Source organism: Heteronotia binoei, chromosome 3 (assembly GCF_032191835.1).
Source record: "Heteronotia binoei isolate CCM8104 ecotype False Entrance Well chromosome 3, APGP_CSIRO_Hbin_v1, whole genome shotgun sequence".
NCBI lineage: Eukaryota > Metazoa > Chordata > Lepidosauria > Squamata > Gekkonidae > Heteronotia > Heteronotia binoei.
In genome coordinates this window covers 102066713-102086455 of record NC_083225.1, presented here as the reverse complement: position 1 = coordinate 102086455, position 19743 = coordinate 102066713, and positions in this window count along the sequence as shown.

Below are 19743 nucleotides of genomic sequence, written 5' to 3'. Positions count from 1 at the left end.
ACTCCTATCAAGCCCCTGAGCAACTGGCTGTTGTCTGCTTCCTTCTCCCTCTCACTTGCTTCCTTCTGCATAACATCATGCTTTGCAAGGCTTGCTCATTTGCAGTGTCATGAGCCTTGATGAGGGGGAGCTGGAAGGGTTAACAGACCTGGAAGAGTTGCCAGCCAGTTCCTCAGTCGAACAGTGAGCAGCTGGCCCATCAATCACTCTCCACATTCCAGGCGCCAGTGTCAGCTGTTAACAATCAATCTCCTCCAAGCTCTCCCCCTCCCATCTCAAGAGTTCAAAGCAGGCCTGGAAAGAACTTTCAGAGCGAAGACATGAGGCACTCCGATGCTTCAGATCTCTCAGCCCTGAGTTCTAGCAGAGTTGCTGCCACCCAGGGAGCAGGCTGATTGAGGCTCCCATATAACTCCCACGCAGGACCTGGTAACCTTGTGGAAGCAACAAGTCTATTCTCTAGCTTGCATCCACGCTCCTTCCTGATTCCTGATTCTGACCTGCTTGAATTCCTTGGCACTTTGATCCTTTGGCTTTTGGACACTGACTTCTGTTTCCAGTTTGCAATTTTGCTTTGGTGACTTGGCCCCTGCTTGACTTCCTGGACTCTGGCCTCGGACTGGCTTTGGACTCCCGCCTGCCTGTGCCCTGAGAATGTGACACACAGCCTCTGTTTTCTCCATTGGCTGAGACTCCTCCCTTGGGGAGGAAGGGGGGAGGGAGAGTTTGCTTTGCCAGGCTCTCTCAATCACACAGCAGAGCTACTGAGCCAAGCCTTTCTTCCTTCTATTGACTGAGGCTCCTCCCCCTCCTGGTCCCCTGGGGAAGGAAGGAAAGTGCCAGAGCTTCTTTTGCCCAGGTGTGCTGTGGTGTGGCAAAGTGAGGCAAGTTCCATCCTCTGCTCACAATACATGGTCTTTTCAAAGAAAGCATCCTTAAACCAATGAGTGCTAATGTTTTAAGCATTTATTTCAAGGGTTTTTTTAAAAAATCCTTAATTGTGTTTGTCTGTGTTCTTTATAAAGTTTATATCTCCACTACCTGCCATTACATTTTATGACACACATGGCCCAGCTCAACAAGGTCTCATTTCTGTCAAAATTATCCCTTATAGCAAATAAGTTTGACACCCCTGTTTTAGGGGGTCTGTCAAAAGCAGTGCAAAGGCAGAGGTGTTCACTTTGCTGAAGAAAAAAATCAAGCCTTTAAAAGGACAAGTCCAATTGCAAAGATCTTGTGTATACATCCCAAGTACTTTTAAGTACCTTTGAAATCCCATTGATTTCAACAAGCACATAAAGCAGATACTTCCCTCTCTACCATTGAAGCCAGCGGAACTCCAGTGTTCAGTTCCCCAGTGTTTACAACAAGGCATGGACAAAAATGTCTCAGTATCTTCCAGGCTGCAAAAATTTCAGACCAATTTGTCATGAATAACCCTGTATAATCTATCTGAATGCTCATCAGAAGTGGTTTGAAGATGGCAGATGCAGTTCTTCAAAAATCTGTTTATAGGCATTGCCAGCTCAGAAATTCAGCACACATGATCACGTTGCTGTGTAAGATCTTTCTGGAGTTGATTTGGAGCACATTAAGTTGTGAATACAAAATTATTTGTGTAAGGAACAACAATTGAAGCTGTAGAAGAAAAAAATTGTTTTATCAGCCTTAAAACTTCCTGTATATATATAACTTGAAACAAATCTCAGTGACTGATAATTAGAGTGGTACAATTGTGCAAACCATTGAATATTTGCCATTATGAGCAGCACCTTACTTTTCATGAATCAGTCAGTGGGTAATAAAAATGGGCCCTTCAGTTACTGATGCAGATTATGGTATTTCTTTCAATCAACAGTGCCCCTTACTGGCCAGACTGCTAAAGAAAGACAGCTCCTTTACTTACAGTTTTCCAGTTCACCACATTCTGCCCCAACACAAATGTGTACGCATCATTTTCAATATGTGAAGGAATAACAAACCCTGAAACTCCCCCCCACACACACACACCTGGGTAGCATTCTGTTTTTCTGCTCCAAATAGATATAACTTGGGCTTTCTGAAGGGAAGTGTTAATTTAAGGACATATTTGAGAATCATCCACAAGAAATGTTACAATTTAACAAGAGTCACTACTTTCATTTTTTAAAAAGAATCATACAACCCACTCTGCAAACCAGAGAACAAATAGAGTAATGAAAATGGATTCAGTTTGGTCTGTATTTCAAACACACCACATACATTACCACATATAATTACCATTAAATAGTATCATAACTTTAGAAGAAAATAAAAGAAGAAATGGTGCTTTGTAGCATTTTAAAGACATCAGAATGAGGAAGCAGTATGAGGCAAGTACATTTTAATGCTCTTCATGTAAGAACTCTTTACAAAAACTATTGTATCAGGAAGATACACCTCTCCCTCCTTTCTAGTTTCCACTGATCTCTCCCACTTACAAGGAATTATTAATGTAGAGGAACTTTGAAAAATATGACCCTGTACCTGCAGTCTAGAGTGGCACAGTCCATTGCACTCTCTCCCCTTAATCCCACTTCATTCTGAGGCATGCGTGGACTACGCCCAACTTGCCTCATTTTTAAAAAGCGTGAACTTTCACAAACTATTGATGACTTTGTCAAATGCCTCAATTAAGAAGATTGCGGATTTATACCCCACCCTTCTCTCTGTAGTAGAGACTCAGAGTGGCTTACAATCTCCTATATCTTCTCCCCCCACAACAGACACCCTGTGAGGTGGGTGGGGCTGAGAGGGCCCTCACAGTAGCTGCCCTTTCAAGGACAATTCCTGCAGTAACTCTAGTTAACCAAAAGCCATTCCAGCAGCTATTAGTGGAGGAATGGGGAAACAGGTGGTAGTGCATAAAAGTTCATGATCTTAAAATAAAAAATGAAAAGACCATGTATTGTGAGCAGAGGATGGAACTTGCCTCACTTTGCCACACCTCAGCATCCTCAACATTCTGCATGGGGTTTCAAAGGATCCCTGGAATGGCATCAGACATTACACTGGGGTATGCATTTAGAGGGGCAGGTGACAATTATGTAATGTTGGGTTCAACCCACTGATTGTAAATGAACAAACACTAGTCAATATGGTCCTGCATATAAGTCTTAAAAAATTGCTTTTAACAGTAGATCTCAATCACAATTCAGCACAGAATGAGGCAACCTTCTCCCATTACAATTGACAGGTTTCAGTGTGCCTAACTATGCGCCATACAATGAATATTATTTGTTGAAGTCTTGGTACTTTCAGGACTTCAGCAGCCTAAGTCAGTTTAAGGAGGTTCGAGGTTTTTACTTAGTAAGAATATGTATCTATTTGTTTATATACATCAGCAGATCACTTTCTCTGTTTTATTGCATTCAAACTACCAATAGTAAGAGGCAACTAGAGAACAGATTGTCTCACCTTTCCAAATCAATTATTTATCATGTTTTGTTCATACAAAAAATCATTCAACTTTGGCTAGTGAGTTTGGAATCTGGAAAAGAATCCAGTCAATGGCAACTTTGAACTCTTGTGTGCATAGATATATGTTCTCAACAAGAAAATTAGACTCTTTCTCTCTCTCTCTTTCTCAATGCTTTTCATGCCCCAGGAGAAAAAAATCACATTTAAACATGCCATGCAACACGCCAAAGATGACTGATGGTACTTCAAGCACCCATGCTCACTGACAGAGGCAAATCCCAGCCCAGTGATCTAAGGCCTTGTTTACACTGAAACTTTGCTCTGAATTCAGCCATCTGTGGCTAGTAGCCAGTGCAGCTGTGCCAGGGCAAACCCTCAAGGGCACACAAGGCAAGCAGCAATTGGCACTTGTTGCAATTGTTGGGGAAACACAATCACCATCATTACAAAGTCCCCACTTTAGCCTAGCTGCAGAATTACAAAATGGTCATAGAAGATTCCATAAAATTCCTACAGAAAGTATCCCACAAGTGTTATACACAATTTCATAACACCAGTGCAAAACATTATAATGTACACTTAACATTTATAGAGCCCCCGAAATTTAGGATCTACACCTTTTTAGTTTCCATGGTAATCCAATCAAATTAAAAAAATGCATTTTGGACTGGTAACAAATAATAGCAAAATATTTTGGTGCTGCTTCAGAAAATGCTCCAAATGCCAGTCCAGCTCCCTGAACAAATGAATGGTTTCGCCTACTGCACTTATAACAATTAAAGAGCAGATATATCACTTGAGACATGAGGGGGAAGGCAAAACTGACCATTGGATCAGTGGTCAATTCACTCTTTAGGGCAGGGGTGTCAAACATGCGGCCTACTGGCTGAATCAGGCCCCCGGAGGACTCCTATCAAGCCCCTGAGCAACTGGCTGTTGTCTGCTTCCTTCTCCCTCTCACTTGCTTCCTTCTGCATAACATCATGCTTTGCAAGGCTTGCTCATTTGCAGTGTCATGAGCCTTGATGAGGGGGAGCTGGAAGGGTTAACAGACCTGGAAGAGTTGCCAGCCAGTTCCTCAGTCGAACAGTGAGCAGCTGGCCCATCAATCACTCTCCACATTCCAGGCGCCAGTGTCAGCTGTTAACAATCAATCTCCTCCAAGCTCTCCCCCTCCCATCTCAAGAGTTCAAAGCAGGCCTGGAAAGAACTTTCAGAGCGAAGACATGAGGCACTCCGATGCTTCAGATCTCTCAGCCCTGAGTTCTAGCAGAGTTGCTGCCACCCAGGGAGCAGGCTGATTGAGGCTCCCATATAACTCCCACGCAGGACCTGGTAACCTTGTGGAAGCAACAAGTCTATTCTCTAGCTTGCATCCACGCTCCTTCCTGATTCCTGATTCTGACCTGCTTGAATTCCTTGGCACTTTGATCCTTTGGCTTTTGGACACTGACTTCTGTTTCCAGTTTGCAATTTTGCTTTGGTGACTTGGCCCCTGCTTGACTTCCTGGACTCTGGCCTCGGACTGGCTTTGGACTCCCGCCTGCCTGTGCCCTGAGAATGTGACACACAGCCTCTGTTTTCTCCATTGGCTGAGACTCCTCCCTTGGGGAGGAAGGGGGGAGGGAGAGTTTGCTTTGCCAGGCTCTCTCAATCACACAGCAGAGCTACTGAGCCAAGCCTTTCTTCCTTCTATTGACTGAGGCTCCTCCCCCTCCTGGTCCCCTGGGGAAGGAAGGAAAGTGCCAGAGCTTCTTTTGCCCAGGTGTGCTGTGGTGTGGCAAAGTGAGGCAAGTTCCATCCTCTGCTCACAATACATGGTCTTTTCAAAGAAAGCATCCTTAAACCAATGAGTGCTAATGTTTTAAGCATTTATTTCAAGGGTTTTTTTAAAAAATCCTTAATTGTGTTTGTCTGTGTTCTTTATAAAGTTTATATCTCCACTACCTGCCATTACATTTTATGACACACATGGCCCAGCTCAACAAGGTCTCATTTCTGTCAAAATTATCCCTTATAGCAAATAAGTTTGACACCCCTGTTTTAGGGGGTCTGTCAAAAGCAGTGCAAAGGCAGAGGTGTTCACTTTGCTGAAGAAAAAAATCAAGCCTTTAAAAGGACAAGTCCAATTGCAAAGATCTTGTGTATACATCCCAAGTACTTTTAAGTACCTTTGAAATCCCATTGATTTCAACAAGCACATAAAGCAGATACTTCCCTCTCTACCATTGAAGCCAGCGGAACTCCAGTGTTCAGTTCCCCAGTGTTTACAACAAGGCATGGACAAAAATGTCTCAGTATCTTCCAGGCTGCAAAAATTTCAGACCAATTTGTCATGAATAACCCTGTATAATCTATCTGAATGCTCATCAGAAGTGGTTTGAAGATGGCAGATGCAGTTCTTCAAAAATCTGTTTATAGGCATTGCCAGCTCAGAAATTCAGCACACATGATCACGTTGCTGTGTAAGATCTTTCTGGAGTTGATTTGGAGCACATTAAGTTGTGAATACAAAATTATTTGTGTAAGGAACAACAATTGAAGCTGTAGAAGAAAAAAATTGTTTTATCAGCCTTAAAACTTCCTGTATATATATAACTTGAAACAAATCTCAGTGACTGATAATTAGAGTGGTACAATTGTGCAAACCATTGAATATTTGCCATTATGAGCAGCACCTTACTTTTCATGAATCAGTCAGTGGGTAATAAAAATGGGCCCTTCAGTTACTGATGCAGATTATGGTATTTCTTTCAATCAACAGTGCCCCTTACTGGCCAGACTGCTAAAGAAAGACAGCTCCTTTACTTACAGTTTTCCAGTTCACCACATTCTGCCCCAACACAAATGTGTACGCATCATTTTCAATATGTGAAGGAATAACAAACCCTGAAACTCCCCCCCACACACACACACCTGGGTAGCATTCTGTTTTTCTGCTCCAAATAGATATAACTTGGGCTTTCTGAAGGGAAGTGTTAATTTAAGGACATATTTGAGAATCATCCACAAGAAATGTTACAATTTAACAAGAGTCACTACTTTCATTTTTTAAAAAGAATCATACAACCCACTCTGCAAACCAGAGAACAAATAGAGTAATGAAAATGGATTCAGTTTGGTCTGTATTTCAAACACACCACATACATTACCACATATAATTACCATTAAATAGTATCATAACTTTAGAAGAAAATAAAAGAAGAAATGGTGCTTTGTAGCATTTTAAAGACATCAGAATGAGGAAGCAGTATGAGGCAAGTACATTTTAATGCTCTTCATGTAAGAACTCTTTACAAAAACTATTGTATCAGGAAGATACACCTCTCCCTCCTTTCTAGTTTCCACTGATCTCTCCCACTTACAAGGAATTATTAATGTAGAGGAACTTTGAAAAATATGACCCTGTACCTGCAGTCTAGAGTGGCACAGTCCATTGCACTCTCTCCCCTTAATCCCACTTCATTCTGAGGCATGCGTGGACTACGCCCAACTTGCCTCATTTTTAAAAAGCGTGAACTTTCACAAACTATTGATGACTTTGTCAAATGCCTCAATTAAGAAGATTGCGGATTTATACCCCACCCTTCTCTCTGTAGTAGAGACTCAGAGTGGCTTACAATCTCCTATATCTTCTCCCCCCACAACAGACACCCTGTGAGGTGGGTGGGGCTGAGAGGGCCCTCACAGTAGCTGCCCTTTCAAGGACAATTCCTGCAGTAACTCTAGTTAACCAAAAGCCATTCCAGCAGCTATTAGTGGAGGAATGGGGAAACAGGTGGTAGTGCATAAAAGTTCATGATCTTAAAATAAAAAATGAAAAGACCATGTATTGTGAGCAGAGGATGGAACTTGCCTCACTTTGCCACACCTCAGCATCCTCAACATTCTGCATGGGGTTTCAAAGGATCCCTGGAATGGCATCAGACATTACACTGGGGTATGCATTTAGAGGGGCAGGTGACAATTATGTAATGTTGGGTTCAACCCACTGATTGTAAATGAACAAACACTAGTCAATATGGTCCTGCATATAAGTCTTAAAAAATTGCTTTTAACAGTAGATCTCAATCACAATTCAGCACAGAATGAGGCAACCTTCTCCCATTACAATTGACAGGTTTCAGTGTGCCTAACTATGCGCCATACAATGAATATTATTTGTTGAAGTCTTGGTACTTTCAGGACTTCAGCAGCCTAAGTCAGTTTAAGGAGGTTCGAGGTTTTTACTTAGTAAGAATATGTATCTATTTGTTTATATACATCAGCAGATCACTTTCTCTGTTTTATTGCATTCAAACTACCAATAGTAAGAGGCAACTAGAGAACAGATTGTCTCACCTTTCCAAATCAATTATTTATCATGTTTTGTTCATACAAAAAATCATTCAACTTTGGCTAGTGAGTTTGGAATCTGGAAAAGAATCCAGTCAAATGGCAACTTTGAACTCTTGTGTGCATAGATATATGTTCTCAACAAGAAAATTAGACTCTTTCTCTCTCTCTCTTTCTCAATGCTTTTCATGCCCCAGGAGAAAAAAATCACATTTAAACATGCCATGCAACACGCCAAAGATGACTGATGGTACTTCAAGCACCCATGCTCACTGACAGAGGCAAATCCCAGCCCAGTGATCTAAGGCCTTGTTTACACTGAAACTTTGCTCTGAATTCAGCCATCTGTGGCTAGTAGCCAGTGCAGCTGTGCCAGGGCAAACCCTCAAGGGCACACAAGGCAAGCAGCAATTGGCACCAGTGAAGCCTGGCCTTGGAACTGTCCCCACCCCAATTTTTATTCTAATAATATTTTTAATCCACTCAGTTTATACTATCTGCATAGCTTTTGTGATATTCAATACAAAGTATTCAACAGGGTTAATGCCAGGTGTTGCTTTTCTTTTTTTCTCCAGGATCATTTTCTTTTGAAAATGTGTCATTCATTTTCTTTATTTTTGCTAATTATTATTACTATCATGTTGGTTGTTATTATTGTATTTGCCCCCCAAGTCGGAATAAAGAGACGGACACAATTAGATTGGTGAAACTATGGGCCACTTTTATTAAAATAACCAGCAACGGCAAGGGCAACCTAACTGCGGCCAGGTCAGGGCCAGGGGTCTCCTCAGACCGCTTCCCTGCCTTTTTCAGCGGGCGAGAGACCCGGCCCCCCAGCCGGAGCTGTGAGCCACAGCTCCCGTTAGGCAGGCCCAGCAGGGAGGCTTGCACCGGAGGGCCCAAACACCATAAGAACATAAGAACATAAGAGAAGCCATGTTAGATCAGGCCAATGGCCCATCCAGTCCAACACTCTGTGTCACACAGTGGCCAAATATATATATATACACATACACACACACACACTGTGGCTAATAGCCACTGATGGACCTCTGCTCCATATTTTTATCTAACCTCCTCTTGAAGGTGGCTATGCTTGTGGCCGCCACCACCTCCTGTGGCAGTGAATTCCACATGTTAATCACCCTTTGGGTGAAGAAGTACTTCCTTTTATCCGTTTTAACCTTTCTGCTCAGCAATTTCATCGAATGCCCATGAGTTCTTGTATTGTGAGAAAGGGAGAAAAGTATTTCTTTCTCTACTTTCTCCATCCCATGCATTATCTTGTAAACCTCTATCATGTCACCCCGCAGTTGACATTTCTCCAAGCTAAAGAGCCCTAAGTGTTTCAACCTTTCTTCATAGGGAAAGTGTTCCAGCCCTTTAATCATTCTAGTTGCCCTTTTCTGGACTTTCTCCATGCTATAATATCCTTTTTGAGGTGCGGCGACCAGAACTGCACACAGTACTCCAAATGAGACCGCACCATCGATTTATACAGGGGCATTATGATACTGGCTGATATGTTTTCAATTCCCTTCCTGGCGTTGGCCTTTTTTATTGCAAACGCACACTGTCTTGACATTTTCAGTGAGTTATCTACCACGACCCCAAGATCTCTCTCTTGGTCAGTCTCTTGGCCAATGTGCATTACTTTGCACTTGGCCACATTGAACCGCATCTGCCACGTTGATGCCCACTCACCCAGCCTCAACAGATCCCTTTGGAGATCCTCACAATCCTCTCTGGTTCTCACCAAGCTGAACAATTTTGTGTCATCCGCAAACTTGGCCACTTCACTGCTCACTCTCAACTCTAAATCATTTATGAACAAGTTAAAGAGCATGGGACCCAGTACCGAGCCCTGCGGCACCCCACTGCTTACCGTCCTCCACTGCGAAGACTGCCCATTTATACTCACTCTCTGCTTCCTATTACTCAGCCAGTTTTTGATCCACAAGAGGACCTGTCCTTTTACTCCATGACTCTCAAGCTTTCTAAGGAGCCTTTGATGAGGAACTTTATCAAAAGCTTTCTGGAAGTCAAGGTAAACAACATCTATCGGGTCTCCTTTGTCCACATGTTTGTTCACCCCCTCAAAGAAATGTAGCAGGTTAGTGAGGCATGATCTTCCCCTACACAACCCATGCTGAGTCTTCCTCAATAACCCGTGTTCATCAATGTGCCTACTCATTCTGTCCTTGATAATGGTTTCTACCAACTTCCCCGGTATTGAAGTCAGACTGACTGGCCTGTAATTTCCTGGATCTCCTCTGGAACCCTTTTTAAAGATGGGGGTGACATTTGCTACCTTCCAGTCCTCAGGAACGGAGGCAGATTTCAATGAAAGATTACAGATTTTTGTTAGAAGATCCACAAGTTCAACTTTGAGTTCTTTCAGAACTCTCGGATGTATGCCATCCGGACCCGGTGACTTATTAGTTTTTAATTTGTCTATTAGTTGTAGGACCTCCTCTTTTGTCACCTCAATCTGACTCAGGTCTTTCAACACCCCTTCCAACATTAGTGGTTCAGGGGTGGGCAAAAAGTTTTCATCTTCCATGGTGAAGACGGAGGCAAAAAATGCATTCAGCTTCTCAGCCATTTCGCTATCCTCCTTCAGTAATCCTTTTACCCCATGGTCATCCAAGGGCCCCACTGCCTCCCTGGCTGGTTTCCTACTTCTAATATATTTGAATAAATTTTTATTGTTGGTCTTTATGTTTTTTGCAATATGCTCCTCATAGTCCCCTTTTGCCTGCCTGATCACAGTCTTGCATTTGATTTGCCACAGCCTGTGTTCCCTTCCATTAATCTCACTTGGACCGGTTTTCCACCGTTTAAAGGAGTCTTTCTTACCTTTTACAGCTTCCATTACTTTGTTTGTTAACCATGCAGGCCTTTTCTTATACCTGTTTGTGCCTTTCCTAACTTGTGGTATGTATTTTATCTGAGCTTCTTGGATTATAGTTTTAAATAGTGTCCAAGCTTCCCCAAGGGTTTTGACCATATTTACCTTTCCTTTCAGTTTCCTCCTCACATGCCTCCTCATCTCAGAGAATTTACCCCTTTTAAAGTTAAACGTGGTGGTGGCGGTCTTTTTGGGCATCTCCCTATTTATACAAACGGTGAAATCAATAACATTATGGTCACTGCTCCCAAGCGGCGCAATCACTTTTACATCTCTCACCAAGTCTTGGGCATTACTTAGGACCAAATCCAGGATCCCCCACCCCTAGTAGGTTCTGAGACCATCTGCTCCATAGCACAGTCATTGAGAGCATCAAGAAACTCAATCTCTTTCTCTCGACCAGAACACATATTGACCCAATCAATCTGCGGGTAGTTAAAATCACCTATTACGACACAGTTTTTACATTTAGCCGCTATCTTTAAGCCTTCCATCATATTATAATCGTCCTCTCTCTTTTGATTTGGTGGGCGATAAACTCCCATAGTTAAATTTCCTTTTGGGCCCTCTATTTCAACCCAAAGCATTTCTAAAAGGGAATCTAATTCTCTGACCTCAATCTTACTGGACCGTATATCCTCTCTGACATACAGAGCCACCCCACCTCCAACCCTTCCCTCCCTATCCTTCCGATATAACTTATATCCAGGAATCACCGTGTCCCACTGATTCTCCTCATTCCACCAAGTTTCTGAAATTCCCACAATGTCTATGTTTTCTCCCAACACTAAACATTCCAATTCACCAATTTTACTTCGAACACTTCTAGCATTTGCATACAAACATCTATAATTTCCCAGGCAAGCTAGGCCTGCCACCTCCCTCTTGCCGCCTCGAGACTCTGGCAGACAGTCCATACTGTTTGTCACCATCACAGTGGACAACTCTGGTCCATTACCCAGTAGAAAAATAGCAGCCAACCTTTCATCTCTTTGAGACGAGTCCTCCCGAACCAGAGACAATTCATCTCCTGTTGGCTTTCCCCCAAGATTTAGTTTAAAAACTGCTCTGCCACCTTTTTGATTTTAAGCACCAGCAGCCTGGTTCCATCCGGAGACAAGTGGAGACCGTCTCTTTTGTACAGCTCCTGCTTGTTCCAGAAAGCATCCCAGTGCCTAACAAATTTAAACCCTTCCTCCTTACACCATCGTCTCATCCACACATTGAGACTTCTAATTTGTGCCTGTCTCTCCTGCCCTGCACGTGGAACAGGTAGCACTTCTGAGAAGGCTACCTTGGAGGTCCTGGCCTTAAGTCTCCCGCCTAGCAGCCTAAATTTTTCCTCCAGGACCTGACGACTGCATTTCCCCACATCGTTGGTGCCAACATGCACCACAACCACAGGCTCCTCCCCAGCACTGTCTATCAGCCTATCTACTACACGCGTAATGTCCGCTACCTTCGCACCAGGCAGGCAAGTCACCATACGGTCAGTACGCGGTTTCGCCACGCAGCTGTCTACTTGCCTCAGGATCGAATCACCAACTACCAAGACCCCCCCTCTCCCCCTGCGTAGGGATGGTTCCTTGGCACGAAAGGATACCCGCTCACCAGCCGAAGAAGAGGTCCCTTCTGAGGGCGCATTCCCCTTATCCTCAGCAGGGTGCCCTGTTCCCTCTCGACCCTCATGCTCCCTGGCAGCAACGGGGCTGCCACGTTCAGTGCGGGGCTCATCTAATACACCCCCGAGAGTCTTCCCCAAGTGCCTAACTGACTGTCTCTGCTTCTCCAGGGCAGTCACCTCGGCCTCAAGGGTACAAACTCGTTCCCTGAGGACCAGGAGCTCCTTGCATCGAGCACACACCCAAGACTTCTGTCCTGTGGGCAGATAGTCATACATGTGACACTCAATGCAAAACATTGGAAAGCCCCCACCCCCCTGCTGGCATTCTACCTTCATGATATATATATATTTTAAAATATACAGTCCTCTTTAAATGCTGTTGTTTAAGTGGCTCCCCTTCTGGAGGGTCAACTTACCTTATAGGGAGAACAAGGAAATCAGGGATCTAGGTTCCTGGTCTTTAGGGAGCCCCTAGGCAAAGAGCCACAGGCCAAGAGCCCTTTAGCTCTCGCCCTTCGGCTCGCGCCTTTGGCAAAGCACAGTTTAAAATGCAAAGAGGGTAGCGCAGACCACTCCTAAGCAATCATCAACAATCACTCTCAATCTCTTTCACCTTTTGCCCACACAACCAAACAAAGAGCAGTTCCCTAGCTATCAGAACTTAGACTTTTAAGCAGTCACACAAACCTCAGAATGAAGTCTTTCAAAACTCAGTCTCCAGCTGTCTCAGCTTATTAGAGCTGTTCTGCCCTGTTCTGCTGTCTCTCTCAGGCCTCTCTGAGATGCGAGTCTCAGCGAAAGGCACCCATCCAATCGAGTCTCCAGGACAGTCTGCATTCACATACCTCGGGCCACACCAAAGGTTGATCCTGCCAGACCCCTAACTCCCCAAAAGGGGGAGGCTAACCGGTCCTCCCCAGGCCGCATGGTGCCATAAACCCCGTAAAACCTGCCCTAAAAAGTGACCAAACTCTACCAAGGCACCAACCCAAAGCCAATTCCTCAATCCACTGACATGCTATGCAGGGTAGGCAATAAACACCCCCAGTCACGTGCCAAATAGCTGGGAAGTAAACAATTCCTACCCGGCCCCTCCAAACGGAAGCAACCAGCAATTGCCTGCATAACAAACAGGGCAGGTGGGTGGGCCGAAAACGGCGAGAGGACTGCAACGGCGTCAGACGGGGCTTCAGCAATAGCGCTGAAGCCCCGCCCCCTAGAGACATGCTCAAAAGCGCACCGAAAAAGTCCGCTCTCCCTCCGGGGGGGCAAAATTCCCCCTCTAGCCACGCTGCGATGCAGCGGGCTCAAGGAGGCTCCGTTATTTTTGTTTTCAATTGACTTTAATAGGAAACACATTTCTGGGTATAAGTTGTTTGATTTCCTCCCAATTTGAACTGTACCCTTTCCTATAAAAAAGTGCTTATTTGAGGCAATTGAAAGTTTTGGTTGTGCAATAAGCAGAGGGAAGCAACCCCAGAAGGCAGTCAGAAGCACAAGGAGAACTTTGTGCCAAAAAGACACCTAGACCGATTTTGCACTCACCTTATGCCACTGTCACGTTCGTCTTCTCAACGCGGTGTCCTTTGGATTTTCCACTATCTGCGCCGGGGCTGCAGCAAACATCGCGTCTTTTGCATAGCAAACGGAAACTGGTTTTTAGTGGTTTCCATTTGCCACACAAAAACCGCGATGTTTGCTGCAGCCCCAGTGCAGATAGTGGGAAATCTGAAGGATGCCACGCTGAAAAGACAAACATGACAGCGGCGTAAGGTGAATGCAAAATCGGTCCAAGTTGGATCCCATCAACTTCATGTGGTGAAAGAAGACCCTTTAGACACGCAAAAAGGCTCTGCTAGAGATCATAGGAACCTTGTGAGCAAAAACCACATAGAATGGAGTCTGCAAAGCAGAAGGGAATTGAATGAGGTCAAGTATGATAGCTGGCAGGATCATCCTAAATTTACATTGTTCGTACACTGAATGCAAATGAGGAATTATGGCTCAGTTTTGGAGCATCAGCTTTGCCTCAGGTTCAGCATGTCCAGTTAAAAGAATCAAGATATTAAGTAATATGAAAGACCACTGTCAAAGATCCTGGAGATATGTTGCTGGTCAGAGAAGATGCTACTGACATAAAAACATAAGAACATAAGAGAAGCCATGTTGAATCACACTAATAGCCCATCCAGTCCAACACTCTGTGTCACACAGTGGCCAAAAAGCCCAGGCACCCTCAGGAGGTCCATCAGTGGGGCAAGGACACTAGAAGCCCTCCCACTGGGTCCCCCAAGCACCAAGAATACATAACATCACTGCCCCAGAGACCGGGGGGCACATGGGGTACCTTTCCCTGGGCGGCAGCTGGGGGGAGGCGCCGAATTGGGTACTCCCTGGGGGGCAAGTGAGAGGAGCAAACCAGCAGCCCGGCAGATCGGCTGCTTTTCCTGCCTCTCTCTCTTGTGGAGAAGCGTCAAAAGCAGCCCGGCACCCCCCATCTGCCTCCCTCCCCATTTAAAGACCTTGTGGTCAGCTGGCTGCGGGCTCCCAGCTTAGCCAGGCTCGACCCATGGAGATGCGGTGGGGCTGGTGGAGGAGGAGGAGGTGGCGGTGGCTGGAAGTGCCTGGTGGCGGCAGCGGTAACATTGCCATTCATGGCAAGGAGGCAAGAAGACCAAGTGGGACTGGGAGTGCATCGGGGGCCCCGTTGAGGGCAGCCACGAAGGTGGTGAGGGGAAAGCCTGCCAAGGGGGCAGCAAAGCAGGGGTGCTGGAAGGAACTGCTGCAGCTCTGCCTCCCCCACTGGCCTAGCCGTGGGGCTCGGGGCACTCCTCAGCCCTGTCAGCCTCTGGCTTGGAAGTGTCCTGCAGGCGGGCAGAGGCAGCGAAGGGGCAGCGGTCGGGTGAATGCTGCTGGTGCTGCTGCACTGCAAGTTGGCGGCGGCCACCAGCATCTGGCCTGGGCTCAGGGGCTGTGGGGGGGGCCTGTGCCCAGCCCAGCCCAGCCTCGTTTCAGAAGCCTTGCTGGTGGGGAAGGGGGGACAGGTAGTGTGCAATGAGAGAAGAGAAAACAAGCCCTCTCCCATCCCCTAAGAAGTTTTGTGGCTGAAGGTGGGCGGACTCGGCAGAAAATGGGAGAGGAGGAGAAGACGACGAATAGGGGGATGAAACTTCCTCAAGAGGAGAAGCAGCAGCGGCAGAGGAGCCAAAGGATATTGGCACTGGGGTGGGCAGGTGGAGGGAAGGGAAGGATGCGGACACTGCCAGGTAGCAGCAACACAGCCATTGTGGCTGCCATTTACCTGCCCCTTGCGGCTGCTAGCCTCGTGGAAATGAGCTGGGTGGAAAAAGCAGCCCCGAGTTTTCCCCTCCCCCGGGGTGGGGGAGACAGCACTCTGCCCCCCCCGCACAATTTTTTGAGTGGGGGCACATTTTTTTACTCTTGCCCCTCCTCAAAAAATATGTATATCCAGCCCTCCCCAGAGAGATCCAACAATATGCTGTGGGTAATAGCCATTAATGGACCTCTGCTCCATATGTTTATCCAATCCCCTCTTGAAGCTGGCTATGCTTGTAGCTGCCACCACCTCCTGTGGCAGTGAATTCCATGTATTAATCACCCTTTGGGTGAACAAGTACTTCCTTTTATCCATTCTAACCCAACTGCTCAGCAATTTCATTGAATGTCCACAAGTTCTCGTATTGTGAGAAAGGGAGAAAAAGACTTATTTCTCACCTTCTCTATCCCATGCATAATCTTGTAAACCTCTATCATGTCACCCCGCAGTTGACGTTTCTCCAAGCTAAAGAGCCCCAAGTGTTTTAACCTTTCTTCATAGGGAAAGTCTTCCAAACCTGTAATCATTCTAGTTCTCCTTTTCTGCACTTTTTCCAATGCTATAATATCCTTTTTGAGGTGCGGTGTCCAGAATTGCACACAGTATTCCAAATGAGACCACACCATTGATGTATACAGGGGCATTATGATACTGGCTGATTTGTTTTCAATTCCCTTCCTAATAATTCCCAGCATGGCATTGCCTTTTTTATAGCCATAGGTGAGTTATCTACCATGACCCCAAGCTCTCTCTCTTGGACAGTCTCTGCCAGTTCACAACCCATCAACTTGTATTTGTAGCTGGGATTCTTGGCCCCAGTGTGCATTACTTTGCACTTGGCCACAATGAACCTCATCTGCCACGTTGATGCCCACTCACCCAGCCTCAACAGATCCCTTTGGAGTGCCTCACAATCCTCTCTGGTTCTCACCATCCTGAACAATTTAGTGTCATCTGCAAACTTGGCCACTTCACTGCTTACTCCCAACTCCAAATCATTAATGAACAAGCTAAAGAGCATGGGACCCAGTACTGAGCCCTGCAGCACCCCACTGTTTACCATCCTCCACTGTGAAGACTGCCCATTTATATTCACTCTCTGCTTCCTATTAATTAGCCAGTTTTTGATCCACAAGAGGACCCATCCTTTTACTCCATGACTCTCTAGCTTACTAAGGAGCCTTTGATGAGGAACTTTATCGTGTTTTAACAATTTATTAATAACATATGGTTACAATATTTAATTGTCTCTTTTCTATACTAACCCATATGATATTTCAACCCCCCCTCCAGTATTTGACTTCCCTGAAGTTATAAATTTAAATTCAATTATAAAGGTACTGCTAACCAATCAAAGTTCAATATTTTTCCTCTCTCATTAATACTAAAAAATTGTCCAATGTCTTTTTACATTCCACTCTTTCTCCATATATCCTTTAAATTTCTTCCACCAACTTTCCCGGTATTGAAATCAGACTGGTCAATTCACTTTGACTTTGATCAGCTCAGCTCAGTAGAAGGCAACCCTAGCTTATATAGAATAAATTATTTACTCATGTAAGACACCAGAATGACTGGTAGATCAGCACAATCTTCTTCAGTGACAAGAAAATGTTCCTTCAGCTTGCATTAATTGATGACTGAACCTTCTCTTTCCCCACTGACTCATGCTGCTCTCACTGAATTTTCAAGCAGACAGTCAGGTACCAGAATGCCAGGGATTAATGATCTTTTCTAAATATTATTTAATGTCATATATAGATGTGTAATGGACAGGCTAAGTTCAGCCTTTCCCTAACAGCAGCCAATGTGAGCGGATGGAATGTTGAGAGGAGACTTCAAAAACACCAGTTGAAAAACTACAGTTAGAAGGTTAGCAGTAGAAAGGAGCAAACAGTTTAAGGGATGAGCTGAAAAGGGTTTTTGACTGAGAGAAACCATATAGAAGAGCTCCTTGGAACAGGCTGAAAATTATAAATTTGTAATTAAAGGATCCCAGTTGTAGGTATAGAACCTCAGTTCAAGAGTTCAATGGAAGTGAAAGGTTGTTTCTTATACTTTACTTTCCTCAGCGTTTTGTTTATACCATAAATAAAAGCTTTCTTGTTTGCTTAACCCTGTGGGCTTCATGTCTAAGGGAAAGAATCACACACAATTTAATACCTCAGTCTATATTTATATTATAGGATATGAATGAATGATGGCAGCGAGTGACTGGAATAGTGTTTGAGCCCCAATACAATAGCTCTGTGTGAGTGAGGGGCTGACTGATTATCAAAGAGGGCTGGGCTACCATGTCTATGGATGTCTCTGGTAGTGAGAGATAGAGGACCTGAGAAGCAAAATGGTCACAACTCTCTGTAGATTTTAAAAGAGACAAGAAGGGTGGTGAGTGTGATGTCCTGACCTACATATAACCTATAACCTAAAGTACAAAGGATGTATAGGGTGGTCAGCGCTCTGTTTGAATGGAGAAGGGACATCATAAATTATTTCAAATAATGGGACATTTTGAGTTCATTGTTATCTGTTAATGTCCATAACCATATCCTTAGTGTTAAGGCCCACTATGTGGATCTCATACCAAAGAAGCATTATCTTTAAATGTCAGTTTGGTTTAGTGGTTAAGTGTGCAGACTCTTTTCTGGGAGAACCAGGTTTGACTCCTCACTCCTCCACATACACCTGCTTATGTAGTCTTGGGTCAGCCACAAGTTCTCTCACAGCTGTTCTGCTCAACAGCAATCCTGGGAGAACTCTCTCAGCCCCACCTACCTCACAGGGTGTGTTGTGGGAAGGGGGAGGGAAAGGAGTTTGTAAGCCACTCTGAGACTCCTTTGGCTAGCAAAGGGCGGGATATAAATTCCATCTCTTCTTGTCGTCTTCTTAAAATGAACAGCTAAATTAAATGGGAGTTGGCAGTAGAGTCATCAGCACTATTTTTTCCCTGACAGGGCACTTTTACCTTTAAGAACTGACTGACAGGCAGAGAAACATTACCTTTTAAAACTTCCCTACCATGGAGATTCAATAGTACATACATATGTGCCATCAAGTCACAACAGACTTATGGTGACACAAGCAAGAGGCTTTCAAGGCAAGTGATTAAGGTTAGCCATTGTCTTCCTCTGCAGAGCCTTTCTTAGTGGTTTCCCATCCAAGCACTGACATAGGAACATAGAGCTGGAAGCAACCCCAAGGCTCAATTAAACCAATCACCTGCACAATGGGGGGAGGGGATCACAGCTACCCCCCCCCCCAGCTCCCCCAGTGACCCTGCTTAGTTTCCAAGATCTGATGAGATCAGGTTATACCATGCCTCCTTCCCTCCAATGCAATAACAGGAAACTTTTAATTATTAGAATTGTAAAGGCTCAAGAACTCTTCCAGAAATAAAGCAGCAAGCAGATTTTACAGGGTTATGTAAAACAGATTTAAGCAGAGGTATTACTCCACCAACAAGAATACAATTCACAATGCAAAGTAATCACACTGCACTTGAGACACGATCAAGCTATCCATGTAGGTTAGGCCATTTTAGTAGTCTTGTTTCTTGGGAAAGCTGCACACTCTCAATAGGTTTCTGGCTTTGCTGTGTATGTACATCTATGTGGCCATTGGCAGGTACATTGACAATTGTAAGCATTTCCTGACACAATTTAGCTGTGTATACACTGGTTTGTAGAACTCCTTGTCAATTATAAAGATGGAGATAGCACAACATTGTATTTGTTTAGCATGTGCCTATTAGAAAGAAATGAATTCACAGTCCTAGAATCCAAAGGCTTACATCACCTGACAGAGAAGATCTGATATAACTCCTTTATGACAACTTATTTACTAGTGGAGAACCACCAAAAATCTCTCCAAGGACACACATACTAACTTGAGTCACATAAAGTTCATCCTGCTTCCTGGCCCATTCCTGCTTTGCTCACTTTCCCAATTCTAGAGCTCTGCCTACAAGTTCAATACAAATTTAAATTTTCATATGGCATACTAAAATAACTGGTAGCCAAAATCTGACCGATTTCTCATTAGCGTTGCTTCGCCCCCAGACTTCTGTTTTCCTTGGAGCAAGCGATAGATTTCCCACTT